The sequence below is a fragment of the Macaca fascicularis genome, chromosome 2 (assembly GCF_037993035.2).
Source record: "Macaca fascicularis isolate 582-1 chromosome 2, T2T-MFA8v1.1".
In the NCBI taxonomy this organism is placed as follows: Eukaryota; Metazoa; Chordata; class Mammalia; order Primates; family Cercopithecidae; genus Macaca; species Macaca fascicularis.
In genome coordinates, this window is record NC_088376.1 from 159,356,441 (window position 1) to 159,373,516 (window position 17,076).

A 17,076-nucleotide genomic window follows, 5' to 3' on the forward strand; every position below is an offset into this window, starting at 1 on the left:
AAGTTGAAAGAAAAAGAAGAGCCAGATAAAAGTGAGTGAGGGAAACAGAGCCAGGAAATCTCAGAAGTCCAGCCACCATATATATTTTTTGGCACTACTCAGAAACAACAAAAGGGAAAGCTTTGTGAAGTTTGAAAAACTGTCTGGACCAAACCTCCTTTTAAAAGTTCAAGAAAACAAAATTCATGTAAAAATGATAAACAAAAAAATACTAAGGTCAACTCTCATGTAAAGTTACTAGAAAAAAGTAAATAAAGATCATAATAACCTCTAGAAAGATATTCTCAAAAAAAATTAAAGCTATAATGTCCTAGAAGAGCAAATACACATTGAGTGACATAAAACATGAAAGAACAATATACATTAGAGAAGCTCAGAAATTGGAACAGAACTCATAGAATAATTAAACATTTTAAAAAGCATTTGAGAAATAAAGATTAACCTATAAGGAAGGCCGGGCGCGGTGGCTCAAGCCTGTAATCCCAGCACTTTGGGAGGCCGAGGCGGGTGGATCACAAGGTCAGGAGATCGAGACCACAGTGAAACCCCGTCTCTACTAAAAATACAAAAAATTAGCCGGGCACGGTGGCGGGCGCCTGTAGTCCCAGCTACTCAGGAGGCTGAGGCAGGAGAATGGCGTGAACCCAGGAGGCGGAGCTTGCAGTGAGCCGAGATCGCGCCACTGCACTCCAGCCTGGGCAACAGCGTGAGACTCCGTCTCAAAAAAAAAAAAAAAAAAAAAAAAAAAAAAAAAAAGATTAACCTATAAGGAACACAAGAACAAATAAATATAATTAATAAAAACTTAAAAGAAAAGAAGGCAAAAAGGAGGGAAATTTATAAAATTAAAAATAAATGAAGAAAGAAAATTAAAAAGATTTAAGGGAAAGTGACAAATATTGAAGATAAAAGAGGTTCAACATGCAGATAACAGAAGTCTCTGGAGAAGCAATCTAAAGCAATCCAAAACAGAAAAAATATTTAAGACTGTAACTGAAGAAAATTTTCCTGAAATTAACAACATATATGCATTTGAAACTACATTTTGAAAGAAATACACACTGTTTACTTTCAGACTAGAATGACCAAGAGACATTCTAATAAAATTAGTGGATTTGAAAAAAAAAGATAGTTATTTGGGCATCTAGGCAAAGTGAGAAGGTGCTGTCTACGAACCAGAAAGAGGCTCTCAACAGACACTGAATCTGTTGGAGCCTTGATCTCGGACTTCACAGCCCCCAGAACTGTAAGAAATAATGTTTCTTGTTTATAAGCCACTTATCTTCTGTGTGTGTGTGTGTGTGTGTGTGTGTGTGTGTGTGTGTGTGTGTGTGTTTTGTCGTTGTTACAGAAACCCAATTGGACTAAGACACCAAGTAGTTTGTATCCAACAAAATTGACCTTCAAGTAAAATGGCATGAACAAACTGTAAGCAACATGCAAGAACTCAGAGCATATTCTTTCCATAAGCCCTTCCTAAGGAATCTAGTAGAGGACAAGCTTTGAGACAATCAAAATGACTAAAGATACACAAACATAAGGAACTAATGGTAAGCATTAAGTATATATTTGAGCTTTAATTAGGATTAGAATTGTAGAATTGTAAAACTAAGACTAAATTAGGATTAAATAGGAAGATTATGGTATAGAATGGCTATAGAAGCTGATAATTTAGATAGAGTATAACTATAAAAGATGAATAGCATATGCAAAAAAATTAACTGTTTTCAAGAATCAAAACTGATGATGGTAGTATTAATATTGTTATTCTGAGATTATTATTGTATGTTTAATGCAAACTAAAGCAAATTAGTAAATTGAGATATTCTAATTTCATCATCCCTTTTGTCCTTGAGAACCAGAATTCTCTACATGAAAGAAAGGATGTCCTAATGTAATATAGAATATGTTAAGTAAAAACTACAGTCCGGAAATTAAATTGGAAATAATATGTGTCAGGCCTCTGAGCCCAAGCCAAGTCATCGCATCCCCTGTGACTTGCACATATACACCCAGATGGCCTGAAGTAACTGAAGAATCACAAAAGAAGTGCACATGCCCTGCCCCGCCTTAACTGATGACATTCCACCACAAAAGAAGTGAAAATGGCCGGTCCTTGCCTTAAGCGATGACATCATCTTGTGCCTGGCTCATCCTGGCTCAAAAAGCTCCCCCACTGAGCACCTTGTGACTCCCACTCCTGCCCCCCAGAGAGCAACCCCCCTTTGACTGTAATTTTCCTTTAGCTACCCAAACCCTATAAAACGGCCCCACACTTATCTCCCTCTGCTGACTCTCTTTTCAGACTCAGCCCACCTGCACCCAGGTGAAATAAACAGCCATATTGCTCACACAAAGCCTGTTTGGTGGTCTCTTCACACGGACGCGCATGATAATATGAACTAATGAAAATATTACGAAGAATAATATTCCTCTAGAATATTAAAGAATGAAGTATTCTTTACTAGCTCTGCCTATTGAAAAAGCCTAGAGCACATGTACCCTAGAACTTAAAGTATTTAAAAAAAAAAAAAAAAAAAAAGACAAAGCCTAGAAACAGTTCCCAACCTAGTAACAATGAATACCCCTAGTGCTCATATTTTTTTTTTTTTTTTTTTTTTTTTTGAGACGGAGTCTCGCTCTGTCGCCCAGGCTGGAGTGCAGTGGCTGGATCTCAGCTCACTGCAAGCTCCGCTTCCCGGGTTTACGCCATTCTCCTGCCTCAGCCTCCCGAGTAGCTGGGACTACAGGCGCCCACCACCTCGCCCGGCTAGTTTTTTGTATTTTTAGTAGAGACGGGGTTTCACCATATTAGCCAGGATGGTCTCGATCTCCTGACCTCGTGATCTGCCCGTCTCGGCCTCCCAAAGTGCTGGGATTACAGGCTTGAGCCACCGCGCCCGGCCGCTCATATTGTTATCTTAAAAATTTCAACAAAAGAGGCCGGGCGCGGTGGCTCAAGCCTGTAATCCCAGCACTTTGGGAGGCCGAGACGGGCGGATCATGAGGTCAGGAGATCGAGACCATCCTGGGTAACACAGTGAAACCCCGTCTCTACTAAAAATACAAAAACTTAGCCGGGCGAGGTGGCAGGCGCCTATAGTCCCAGCTACTCGGGAGGCTGAGGCAGGAGAATGGCGTGAACCCGGGAGGCGGAGCTTGCAATGAGCTGAGATCCGGCCACTGCACTCCAGCCTGGGTGACAGAGCGAGACTCCGTCTCAAAAAAAAAAAAAAAAAAAAAAAATTTCAACAAAAGAAACTAGAGCTTCTGGCCTGGGGCAGTGGCTCTCGCCTGTAATCCCAGCACTTTGGGAGGCCAAGGAAGGCAGATTACAAGGACAATAGATGGAGACTATCCTGGCCAACATGATGAAACCCTGTCTCTACTAAAAATACAAAAATTAGCTGGGCATGGTGGCACGTGCCTGTAATCCCAGCTATTCGGGAGGCTGAGGCAGGAGAATCCCTCGAACCGGGGATTTGGAGGTTGCAGTGAGCTGAGATTGCGCCACTGCACTCTAGCCTGGTGACAGACTGAGACTCCATCTCAAAAAAAGGAAAAAACAAAAAAAAAAAAACAAAAAAAAAACCAAATAGAACTTCTTGGAGAAATGGCTGATTCCAGGTTTGAGGCAGCAAATGTACAGATGTGCCTGGAACCTCTTGTCATATCAGATAGCAAGGAAGCTATCAAAGACTTCTAGAGTCTTTGAAGCTCTTTGCACACTACAGAGAGAGAGAGAGAGAGAAAGAGAGAGAGAGAAAAGACTACTAGAATTTTATCCAAAGGAGCCAGGAGCCATACTGAAGAAGTTCCTACTGGCCAAAGATGGGACAATTTGAGCTCTAATTTAGTAGATGGAAACCTATCACATATATTTAAATTCATGAATTTATAATGATATTAAAGAAATCTAAGAATGACAGAGAACCAATTCATTATCTTGAAAACTAGGTAAATTTTTTAAAAAAGCAGGTATTCATCGTGCCTTTCTATCTCAGGGTAATCAAATAGTAGATGAGAGGAAGCATCTCCTTATACACTTGTTGAACTAATAAATGAAAATTATTAGAATATCATGATTTTGCAACTTCAATTAATTAATGAATCTAGGAATTGAGCATCGACAGCTGCTAACCTCAAAAAAGAGCAAACACCAGACATCATAATCATGTACCTCTTGATGAAAAGAACACACAACCATGTATAATCTTACAACAGACATCAAACTTCAGTCTAAGGAAGACCCTGGATCAACCAACTTGCTGTCAATACAGAGGACCAAGAAACATGCTGAATTGCCTCATGAATGTGCAACCCCCAGACTCTGGAAAACCTCACAGATCAAGGTCTTAAGTTATTTAACAAATAATTGTAAGGAAAAGACTTAAAAGGCACATCAAGTTAAAAAAAAAAAAAAAAAAAAAAAAGAGTTAGGGGAGGGGTAAGGTGCACCCTTGGAAGATACCAAGAAAAAGGAAAGCAACAGAAGTGACTACATGAAAGTCAGGTTAGCAGTTACTTTTGGGAGGAGGGAGAAAGGGGGCTGTCATTAAGGTGGGGCACATGGAGAGGCTTCTGGGGTGGCTGGCAGAGTTCTATTTCTTGATCCAGGTGGTGATTACAAGGATGTTCCATTTATAATAATTCACTAGTCTATATATTTGTTTTTTTGTGTGTGTGTGGTTTTCTGTATTTATGTTTTATTTTACAATTTAAAAAATTGAAAAAACACTCCTTAACCTTCCGTAAACAGTTTTTAAAAAAAAAAAAAAAAACAAAAGAAGGTCCAAGTGAAGAGATCAAAAGCTATAAAATAGTTCATATTGGGTGCAAACTAAATATAAAGCAAGCCAAAACCCAAAACACCTCCTCTTCCTCCCCCTTTTTTTAATTTAAAGAACTTTGTAGGTATCTTCCAAACCAATGAGAGATTCTTAACACACACGAAGGGAGTATGTCAGAGGAACCGTGGGGCTGAGTTGCACCGCTGGAGGATGTCCTAAAAAACATCACATAGACAACCTTCCATCGCTAAAGCCTTAGCCCCATGCTTCCGCTGACATCTTCATTGTACACATTAGAAAACTGAGGCCCAGAGACAGCCAGTGTCTCATGCACGCTCCCAAAGCTAGCATCAGCCCCCGACCTGAGGCCTAGGTCTCCCAATCTGCGACTAAGACACGCACCAAGACGGCACCGGCACGCTGACCGCCGCGTGCGAGGAGTAACTGGGGCGGTGCAGGGTAAGGGCGAGGGGGCCTCGGGTCTGACCCTCGGTTTGGCTGCGGATTCTCCGCTCCCGACTCCGAGGCAGAGGGCGGGTGGGAGTGGCGGGAAGGGCAGCAGGTCCACCCCCCGAGCGCTATGCAAATGTCATGCAAATCAGCACATGGGGGCTGGAGCCGGTGGTTTGAGTACTGACCCCGCAGCGCCGCGCTTTCACTCGCTCGCCCCAGCGCGCGTCCGCTCTCCGCACTCCCACATGCTCGCTCTCTCGCCCGTTCGCTCACCCCGCCCCGCCCTGCCTAGTCCCGGACGCGCCTCGCGGGCTCCCCGCGCCGCCCGGTAGGCAGCAGGGCGCTAAGCGAGCTCCGAGCCAGCGCAGTGCGCCTGCGGCCGGGGCGCCCCGCCGAGCGCCGGTGCCCCGGCTCCCGGGCAGCCTTCGCCGCGCGGGTGAGTGAGCCCGCCCCACGCTTTTGTACAGGCGCAGGCCCTGGAAGTCAAGGCTCCGAGGGTGGGAGTTCTGGGTGGGGGCTGGGACCCCCACCGTCGGTGCCGCTCGACTCCCCTGCTGGAGAGGGGCCCCGGGGTGCGGCGAGGAGTCGGGGGCGTAAGGAGACGACCCCAGTGACGCCAGGCTGCACGAGTTTTCTTTTGGGGAGATGAAGTGCTTGGGGACAGTGATGCGATTGCCTCTCTAGGAATTATCCGAAGGGGGTGCCTTTGATTTGAGGGGCGGAGGAGAAGCGGACCCTTCTCCCAGCTCCCAGCCCCTCGCTGGAGGACTCGGTGACGGCCTCTGGGAAGGGGGTGCCACGTGAAGGTCCTTCCAGCCCAAATGTGATTCCGGGAAGGTAGGGCGGGGAAGGCGGCCCGCGAGTGCCAAACCTGGCCATCCCAGGCGAAGCTGGGGCTCGGGCTTTGCAGACTTGTTCCTACTCCATATTCCTCACTTAAGCCCCTTGACTCGCTCTGCCTCCTTCGCGTTAACTGGGGTCCCACTGTTGAGGGACCTTGTTTGCCGATGATTGCAGCTGGAAAGTTTTGGATAAACTTCTCAGGAGATATGAGCTGTCAATGGTTGAGGTAGACCCCTCCCTGGAACTTATGGGACTAAAACCTTCAAGACCCAAAGGACTGAATTTCTAGGAGTGGCATTGAAGATGCGAAGATGGGCTGATGGGCAAATGGTTTCTAGGATTTTTTTTTTTTTTAGATTGGGGTGTGTGTGTGTGTCTGTTGGGGTGCGGGGTGCTTTCTATTTCATAACCTGATGAAGACCCAGCTCTGCTAGAGTCTAGAGGGAATAAAATTAGCTGTTGTGATTCAGGAAGCTGGGTGGGTGTAGGGAAACACCTGGGCAGTAGGCGTGGTGCCAGACCTCAGGCCGTTGGTTTTTACCATCTCTCCTCTCCCCATAAACCAGAGTATATGCGATGACCCCCCCAACCCCACAGCCTTTAAGAGCCTGCCCTGGAGCTGCATCCCCCTTCCAAGTGAGGCTGTATTATTCCACCTGAATGGAATCCTTTTTGTCAAAATGCACTTGTCATTAAATTATTTCCAGATGGTGGGCTTAGGAGGACCATTTGGGGAACCCCACCCACACTTCAAAGAATCAGGAATGGACAATGCAAGTCTCTGGGAGAAGTGTAGGTGCGTCTGGTGACTTTATTAGGTTCCTACAAGGCATTTAGGGTTCTAATAGAACTATCTGTTTTCTTTTAAATTCTTGACCTCCTTCTCTCTTCTGTGATTCTCTTAGTCTCTTCACCGCCTGCACACTGTGGGACTGTGAAGGATGACGCTGCTGGCACCACAGTGCGCTAGGGCAGCATGGAATTTTCCTTCCTGCCCAGAGTGAGGTTACCCCTTTTACTTCCACTCTCAGTGGGCCAGGAGCCTTGGGCTGGGGCAAGTAGGAACCTGAGCAGTTGGTCCTGGGTCCGGAGCGGTTGGACTCTGGATGCTGGTTTGGGTAGTGGGTACTCTGGAGACATGCACAAGAGCTTTTTTGCCAAGATGTACAGGTCTGTCACATTGTTCACTGATGATGCAAAGGATGCTGAGCATCATCTGCAGCTAAACATGAGCTTGGAGAACCACCCCACAGTGGGGAAGCATTTATGCTGGTTCATCTCCCATGTTCAGTTTCTTTTGTGTAATAATTGGCTAGCTGAGGAGGAGGGTAGCTGCAGCCTTGTAGATGTGTCCTTGTCTTATTTTTATTTTTTATTCTGAGACAGGGTCTGGCTCCGTTGCCCAGGCTGGAGTATAGTGGCAGATCTCAGCTCACTGCAGCCTTGACCTACCAGGCTCAAGGAATTCTCCCACTTCAGCCTTCTGAGTAGCAGGGACTACAGGTTTGTGCCACCACACCTGGCTAGTTTTTTGGATTTTTTTGTAGAGACGGGGTCCCACCATGTTGCCCAAACTAGTCTAATGGGCTCAAGTGATCCGCCCACCTCTGCCTCCCAAAGTGCTGGGTTACAGGCATGAGCCACTGCACCCAGCCGGAGTAGCTGCCCTTTGTGTGAGGTTTGCCCACCCCTTCATCAGGGGCTGTTTCCCCAGGGGCCAGATCTTTAAAGAACATACGCAGAGCAGACTAGGCCTTGGAACATTCCTACTCTAACTGGTAAGGCCAGGTGGCCCCACCTGCTGTCTGAACATGGTAGACAGACAGTTACAGTCACTGAAGAGTAGGGCCTCCTGGCTGGCAGGTCGGGGGGTGGGGGGGGAGTCTGCTGAGAAGGCTTGTCAGAGAAGGAGGTGACCCAGATGTGGCAGAGGGGAGAGGCCTTTGAGTGCCAAGGGTGGGGAAAGGTTCTGGGTCTCTGGCTAGGGAGATATTTGCTGGCCTCAGAGGCATAGATTGTGAATGCACTGGGGTCACCATGTACTCAGTGTCTTTGAGAATGACCCCTTGCTTTTATCCTCAAAATAGAAGATGAGCCTAGAGTTTGAAACACAGCTAGTTGGCTTGTCTGTCTTTTAGGAAGTTCATAAGGTGGGGGTTTCAGAATGCAGCCTTGCTTGGGGATAGGGTGCAGTGTCCCATGAGTTTGGAGAGTCTCATTTAGTGTCTTTCTGAGAGCAATACTTCTTGGGAGTCTGGAAATATAAGCCTACTTGGAAGCCCTGCTGCATCTCTCGCAGCTCAAACCAACCCACAGAGGCTGGGAGATTGTTCATTCTTAAAAGCTTCCTGTCCTGTCTTCAGCAAATGTAGTAAAATTTAGAAACAACACTTAAAAAGTATCCTTTCCCAACAAAAGACAATGTTCTCACCCAACTTGGCCAACAGAGGGTGCATGCAGAGGACATGAGGTAGGGCCATTTGCATGGAAAATGTCCATGCGGATGCTCAGGCTTGAGCAGGATCTATTGGGTGACCTGAGTGCTCAGAATCAAGGAACGATCCAGTGGTGAGCCACAGTGGGACAGAGTGATGTCACTGTGATTAGCTCCCGTGCCATGTGACTTCTATCTCTTCCCCGTGCTCCCCCAGTCTCCTGCCCTACAAGCAGGCAGACTTGGCTGTGCAGGGCAGCAGTGCTGGTACAAGCCACGCCCCTCTCCCACCTGCGCCGTTCCGCAGATGGATTCTCTATTCTTTCTTGAGTTTTGGCTGTGCACTTTTCCATTCGTTTGATGCCAAGAGGTTGAGCAAATGCATTCCCCTCACAAACTCAAGGTGGGTAGACCTCCGTATTTGCACTGCAGGCCAGCAGGTGCATCCCTCCTCCTTGTTGCACGCACCTGGTGTGTGAGGGCTGCAGCCCCCATGAAATTTACTATGATAGCCAGCCCAGTGGGCTGGGGCAGGAGGAGAGCCAGCAAAAGTTGCTGCCTCATGGGCTGGAAGGTAAGGCTGTGTTTCCAGATGCTCACACCACCTTCTTTTCCCTGCCCTCCTGCTCACTGTACTTCAGTGTCTGAGGGTGAATGGGCACCCCAACTAGGGAGCTGTGGAAATTTTTGTGTAGATCCAGCTTCTCAGATTTCCCATGTTGTCCCCATCCCTTCTCTGTTGGTACTTCCATGCCCCCCTTCCACCCTCCCTTCCCCTCCTTCCCTGCGTCTTCAGTGCAGAGCCCTCTGGAGACAGAAAGCCCCTTTGGCGACAAAAGAAAAGGGATAAGGAGAGGATTTCCTTTTCTTTCAGACCTACTTCTTGATTTTTTCCCCTGGCTCTGGGCACTCAAATCTGATGCTAATTTGTTAAACCAGGACCTTATGGGTTACTTATCATAATCTTTGGGGGAACTGAACACCTGCAACTTGGGGCTTTTATAGTTGAGGATGTTGTTTACCTTTCTTTTTTTTTCAGAGATGAAGATTTCTGATGTATAGTAGCTCTCATTCAGGTTTCTGGCAGGAGGAGGCAGCCAAGCAGAATGTGATCTTTGGTGTTAAACTTGGGTTCAGTTCCACCCAGTTCATTCACTGGCTGGGTGTTCTTGGGCATGGGTTTTAACCTCTATGAGCTGACTTGAGTTTTGTCATCTGACAATGAGGGCGGTTATAAAAATTAAATGAATATGTTATAAATAGGCACAAAACAAAGAATAGCTTTTATTATATATACTGGGCAGTGTTCTCCAGGTCTATAGAATGACTTGTAAATCAACCAGCAGACGCTAATGATGTACCTACTTTCTATCGAGGTCTGTAGAGGATTATAAAACAAAGGTAATGTGCCTATGCTAAGAGACTGGGTGGGAAGCGAGAGAGCTAACACATATGAAGTAATTAGAAAACAGGGACAACAAGCAATTTCCAAGTTTCGTTAAGAGAATTAAAGGATGACAGTAAATTCAGGGGCTAGAGTGATGGGGGAAGGCCTCAAAGATGAGGAGGAGGAAGGGAGGGTGAGCATTTGCCAGGAGAGAGGAAGGCAGGAACATTTGGCTCCAGTGTCTGAAGGCTGTCAGCTCCTTCTTTGCTGGGCCCTGGCACAACACCTCTGACCCTGCAGTGCACTCCCAAACATGCAGGTGTGTTTGTCCTGAGGTTTATTTTGGGAGGGTTTTCATTCTGGCCCTCTGCTGCCAAGAATATTTCTGAAACATCAGAAATTGTTTTATTTTGTCTCGATCAAAAATATTAAGAGGCAATTGGGTGGCCAGAGTGAAAGCCCAGGCCCGTAGAAGACTTTTGGGTTTCTGGGGCTTTGTGTTCTCTTTTCATGCCTCATATATTGTGGCTCACTTCCTAGTTCTGGAATCACAGGGTATTAGGACTAAGAATCAAGTCCACCTGACCTTTGCATTGGACTGAAGAGGAAACTCTGGCCTAAGAAGCCAAGTGGTGGCTGGGTGTGGTGGCTCACGCCTGTATCCCAGCACTTTGGGAGGCTGAGGCGGGTGGATCACCTGAGGTCACGAGTTCAGGACCAGCCTGACCAACGTGGTGAAACCCCATCTCTACTAAAAATCCCCAAATTATCTGGGCATGATGGTAGGCGCCTGTAATCCCAGCTACTCGGGAGGCCGGGGCGAGAGAATCAGCCAGAGTTCTCATCACTATCTATCCTGGTGGAGGATGGTGATAGCATGAGAAGGTGAACGGTCTGACTTAGGCAGGAAGAATGGATACACATTGGTTCCCTCATCTGCCCCACCTGCTTCTCTAGAGTCCTTGAAGGCTGTCCTCTTCAGTCTGAGGGTCCCATGGGGAGCAGGAGTGAATGCCCTTCCTTTATCTGCCTGTGATCACTGCCATCTGTCTGCTTCAGGGCCCCTGGATACTGAGTGCTGTTCCCCTTTCCTGGGGTTAGACTACATGGAATGTCATCTGAGGCTGTGGGAAACACCAGGAAGACGCCCCGGGTTTGGGGTCTAGCTCCAGCACTGTCTCCTGCTATGTGATGTGGTATCTCCACGTCTCAGATTGAGCACCTTTAAGTGGACAGAGAAGCCCCTCTCTACTCATCTGATGAGGCTGTAGGCAGATGAACATGTGCTCGGCAACCTGCGCTTGTGACGCGGTCATAAGGGTAGTGTCTTGCTAGGCAGTGTGCTCCTGGAGGTCACGGGCTGTGGTTCATCTGTATCCTTACTCATAGCCTGGTGCTTGACACACCACAGGTGCTCGGTACATGTGGGTAGAAGGACTGGCTAATGGGGTAAATGGAGGTGCTCAGAGAAGATTCTGAGGGATTTGCTGTCTGCCACTCCATGAGAAGGCACTTTCCACTCATTCACCTCACTTCAGTTATGTCTTCTATAGGGCTAGGTATAACCTCATTCTAACTTTTCTCCTGAGCTTTATGCATATTTCCGGCTAAGTACTGAGTCCATTCATAGAACATGACTCAAACAGATGTGTTCCAAACCTTCCCCATTATCCAAGTTAAATTCCCATTTGGTATTTTCCTATTAGGTCAACAGGGTGATCATTTTCATAATCACTTGGTTGCTAATCTTGTAGAAACGAGTATGTTCACGAGGAAGCAGCAGGTGGTTTTAGAACATGCCTGGAGGAACACAGTTCCTACCTTGCAACCTGCCTCTGATTACTACCAAAAGCTCCTGCCTTCCCAGTAGTCACTCATGGTATACATGATACAATTAACACAGTTGCTACTGATGTTACCCAATAGCGTGTTTTAGGGAGTTCTCAGGCTTCTTGTTGCGATTGGGCAGCCACCTTGGGGCTCAGCTCCTCCCCTGTGGGCCTGCCGATTATCCCAGGTAGAGAAACACTTGGTTTTACTTTGATATTACTATTTTTTCCTGACCAGATTGTACTAGCTCACACTTTGAGTATTAACTGTGGCTTCTCTGTAGCCCGAATACATCATACACTTGATTGCTTTGTTGATCTAAAACATAGTCTGACTGCGTCACCACCTTCAGAAACCCCCGGTGGCTCCCTGTTTCACACAGAACAGCCTTAAGCCATTCACAGGCCTCTATAATCTGACCTCCAAGCCCAATCTCACAGCAGCCACCCCCACGCTCCTTGATCCCACTACATCCAGACTTCTTGTCTCAGCCCAATTTTTACTTTCCTGTGTCTCTGACTGTGACTGTGAGTTCATCCTCACCTGGAATATTCCTCACTTGCCTCTTTGATTTACAGATTCTTCTAGCCTTAAATATTTGTTCAGGGAATGAGTTAAGTTCCTAATGACTGTCAGATACTGCCCCCAGAGGCTGCCTCTGATCTTTTCAGCCTCAATGTCTCTAGAAATAACTCCCTGTAAAATTCTTTTTACAGAGACAAGTCATAAATTATTATGGTATGTTTTTATCATTTGTTTAATTTTTCTCATGCTAAAATTTTATATCTGTAACTATACTGAAAAAACATCAAGGGAAGAACATGTTAATGCCTCTGTTTCCTAATAGCAGTGGTTCCAGAACTGGCTGATAACAAAATCTCTTTGGGAACCTTGTTTGAAAAATAACCTATGGCTCCCCAGTCCCAGCCCAGACTGCTTTGGTGGGGTCAGGGAATCTCTGGTTTAACAACGCTTTCCAGGTGATTCTGATGTCAACCTGATTTGATTTTTCCTGGGTAATTCTTTCTATTATTTCTGTGATTTGTGTATTAGAAAAGATTTTTCAAAGTTAACAGAAACCAAGTCAGGCCAGCTGAAGAGAAAAAATAACGGTAATAGCATGATAAAAGATGGATTCTCGTATTTTCTTTATTCCAGATTATAGGCAGTAAGATTCGTATCACTTTATAATCTCTCAGGAAAAAGCACTTCCTTTCATATAGACAATGTTAGAAAAGTTTCTAAATTACAATATACCTTTATTTTTGAAATTGCATACCAGTTTCTTCATCATTATAATCAAACTATGAAGATCCTCCTGAACTGTAATAATGTGATAACTGATATAATCTATCAGTGTTACATATGATTTCAAGGTGAAACGCTGTTTTCCATAATCTGTGCTCATGATTTTTGAATGTTGACGCATTCTTGAATTCCTGGAATAAACACTTAGTCATACTGTAGTTTTTTTAATACCCTAGTGACTTTGATTTTCTAATATTTTGGTTTTTTTACATCTATAGTGAGATTGAACTATTAATTGTCTTTGCTTCCCTTAGCCAGTTTTGTATGTGCCCACAATTTTGACATTTTTGGCATCTTTAGGATTGGCAGAATAAGTCTGAGGAATATTAAAGTCTACCAGGGTTTTATCTACATTTTCTTTAGATTAAATTTTGAGTTCTGGCTTTTCTATAAGTAATATTGCTAAAAGTTAGATATATTTTTCTAAAAGTTAACTGGAAACTTTGAAAAAAATAAATATTCAATATCTACCTGATCATCTATTGCACATAAATCAGTCACACCAACTTTTCCTAGCTTCAGTGTATTCTGGTCTGGTAAATTTGGCAGTTTCTACTGCCTTTTGATTCCATTGTTTGACAAATGATTGGCATTTTCCCAGGTACACAATAACTTTTCTTTTGAATGCTGCATCATAATGGGTTTTCTTGAAGACTCTTTTTCTTTCTCATGTAAAAAAGTAGGTATAATTTATGTGCAGTAGAATTCACCCATTTTAATGTACAATTCCGAACAATTAGTACACAATTATGAGGAAGTTCAGTTCTGAATTTTGACAAATGTATATAGTCATATAAGCACCATCACATTTGAGATACAGAACAGCTCCATCACCTCCCAGAATTGCCTTGTAAGCTTTGGTTGTCTGCTCTTCCACCACCTGCAGACCTTGGCAGTCACTGATCTGCTTTTTCTCCCTGTGTTCTTTCCTATTTCAGAATGTCGTATAAATGGAGTCATGGTTTGTAGGCTTTTTAGGGTGCCTGCTTTCACTTAGCATTAATGTGTTTGAGATTCATCCATGGTAGTGGGTATATCAATAGATAATTCATTTTTGTTGCCGAGTATTATTTCATTGTAAAGACATATCACTGTGTGTTTACCTGTTCCCCAGTTGAAGGACATTTGGGCTGTTTCCAGTTTCAGGTGATAATAAGCAATTCACTATCAATATTTGTGAACAGATTTTTATATGAATATAGATTTCATTTCACTTGGGTAAATATCGAGGATTGGGGTTTCTGGGAGGTATGGTAAATGTAATAGAATATCAAACTGTTTTCCAAAGTGGCTGTACCATTTTGCATTCCTGGTAGTAGTGTCTGAGGGTTATACTTTCCACATCTTTGTCAGCACTTGATATTGTCAGATTTTAAAAATTTTAGACATTCTAAAAGAATAGTTTTATCCTATTGTGTTTTTAATTTGAATTTCCTTAGTGACTACTAATGTCGAACATCTTTGTGCTTATTTGCCAAACATATCTTGTCTTTGGTGAAGTATCTGTTTAAGTCTTTTGCCCAAGTTTTATTGGATTGTTTGTTTCCTTGTGATTTAGATTTGAGAGTTCTTTATATGTTCTGGACATTATCTTTCATTGGGTATATATTTGGCAGATCTTTTCTTGCTGTCTGTAGCTTGTCTTCTCATTGTCTTTAACAATGCCTGTTACTGCATAACAGAAGTCTTTAATTGTGATGAAATTCAATTTATCAGTTTTTAAAAATGTGTTATGCTTTTGTTGTTATATCTAAGAAATACTGACCTAATGTGGAGTCATTAAGATGTTCTCCAATGATTTCTTCGAGACGTTTTACAGTTTTAGGTTGTATATTTAGTTCTGATCCATTTTAAGTTAATTTTTATACATGAGTTAAGGTATTGATAGAGATTCTATTGTGCGTATGAATGTCCAATTGTGCTAGCACCACAGTGAAAAGATTATCCTCTTATTGAATTGTCTTTGTACCTTTGTTGAAAATCAGTTGAGCATGTATGTGTGATCTATTCTGAGTGTTCTGTCCCATTGATTTATGCATTTATTCTTTCAACAATACCACACTGTATTGATTATTGTAGCTTTATTGTAAGTTTTGAAGTAAGGAAATTTGAGCCCTTCGACCTAGTTCTTTATTTTCAAAATAGTTTTGGCTGTTACAGATTTTTCGGCCTGACATAAATTTTAGAATCGTCTTGTTAGCTTCTGCATAAATTCCTGATGGAAGTCTGTTGGTATTGCATTGACTCTATAAATCAGTTTGGAGAGAACTGACATCTTAACAATTTTGGGTTTTTGAGTACATAAATAGACTATATTTCTCCATTTAGGTCATCTTTGATTTCCTTATGAATTTTTTTTTTTTTTTTTTTGACACGGAGTCTCGCTCTGTCACCCAGGCTGGAGTGCAGTGGCCGGATCTCAGCTCACTGCAAGCTCCGCCTCCCGGGTTCACGCCATTCTCCAGCCTCAGCCTCCCGAGTAGCTGGGACTACAGGCGCCCGCTGCCTCGCCCGGCTAGTTTTTTTTTGTATTTCTTAATAGAGACGGGGTTTCACCGTGTTAGCCAGGATGGTCTCGATCTCCTGACCTCGTGATCCGCCCGTCTCGGCCTCCCAAAGTGCTGGGATTACAGGCTTGAGCCACCGCGCCCGGCCCTCCTTATGAATATTTTATAGTTTTTAGCATATAAATATTGAACATATTTTATCATGTTTATAGCTATCTATTTCATGTTTTGGTGTAATTTTTAATGGTACTTTTAGTAAAATTTTGTTTTCCAGTTGCTCATTGCTAGTATTTATAACTATAATTGATTTAGTATTTTAATGGATTTTTAAAAATTTTAAATCAAAATAAAGTACAGCAAAATATGTACTTGCAGAGTTTGAAAATCTAATGTGATTAGTAGCTAGCTAAATCTAATGTGTAACTTAAACAATTTAGAAGGCTGGGATATAGAATCAATTTTCAGTCCTCATCTGCTCTTAACTATTTTCCTGAGCTTTTTAATTATTTTTAAGCAATTGATTTTTGTTTGTTGACCTTATATCTTTTGACTTTTCTAAACTGACTTATTAGTTCTAGTAGCTTTTTTTTCTAGATTCTTTGAGATTTTCATCATAGATAATCATGTCATCTCTGAATAAAGACAGTTTTATTTATTCAATTCCAATTTCTTTGCCTTTATTTTTCTTGCTTATTGTGCTGGTTAGGATTTCCAGTATAATGTTAAACAGGAGTGGTGAAAACAGACATCATTGCCTTATTTCCAATCTTAGGAGGCAGGTATTGAGTCTCATATCATCTTATATGCATTAGTCATAGGTTTTTTGTAGATACTTTTTATCAGGTTGAGGAAGTTTCCTTCTAGTTTGCTTAGATTTTCTTTGTCTTTACTGTGAATGAATAATGATTTGTTCAAGTGCTTTTTATGGATCTATTGAGATGATCATATTTTTTTCTTTTGTCCATGAGTTGGCAAATTCTTTCACAAAGGGCAGTGTGAGAAAAATAAGAAATATATATTTGGTCTTTATTTTCAGTTTCTGGCATAGAGCTTCTAAAACCCTGGGAATTTCCTGAGTGAGAGGGGTGAGAGGAATGTCTTTGGTTATTCATAATAAGTCCCTTGACTGTATAGCTTGGTGAGCCCCTATATAGCTTCTGGATGGGGGCTGATTGTCAGAGGAACCAACCATGTAATTAGAAGGTTGGAATTTTCAGCACACCCTGCGCCAACATATAGGGAGGGGAGAAGGACTGAACACAGAGTAAATCACTAAAGGCCAGTGATTTAATCGATTATGCCTATGTAACAGAGCCTCCACAAAAACTCCTAATTGAAGGGGTTTGGAGAGCTTTGGAATTGCCTAAGCACACTGAGATGCTGGCAAGCTGCTGGCAATGCCTGGAGAGGGCATGGAAGTCCCTCACCCCTTTTCACATACCTTGTCCTATGTATCTCTTCCATTTGGCTGTTCCTAGAATATTTATAATATTCTAGGACAGAACACTCAGAATAGATCACACA

At 43.4% G+C, this 17,076-nt stretch overlaps 1 protein-coding gene across 1 annotated transcript in view; it reads left to right on the forward strand.

The window, feature by feature from the left end:
* The first annotated feature begins 5,447 nt into the window (after positions 1–5,447).
* Positions 5,448–17,076, forward strand: part of MYLK (myosin light chain kinase) — a 274,054-nt gene continuing 262,425 nt past the window's right edge. Inside the window, exon 1 of the mRNA XM_015446344.3 lies at positions 5,448–5,679. The gene's annotated coding sequence lies outside the window, so the exon portion shown is untranslated. The remainder of the gene's footprint in view (positions 5,680–17,076) is intronic.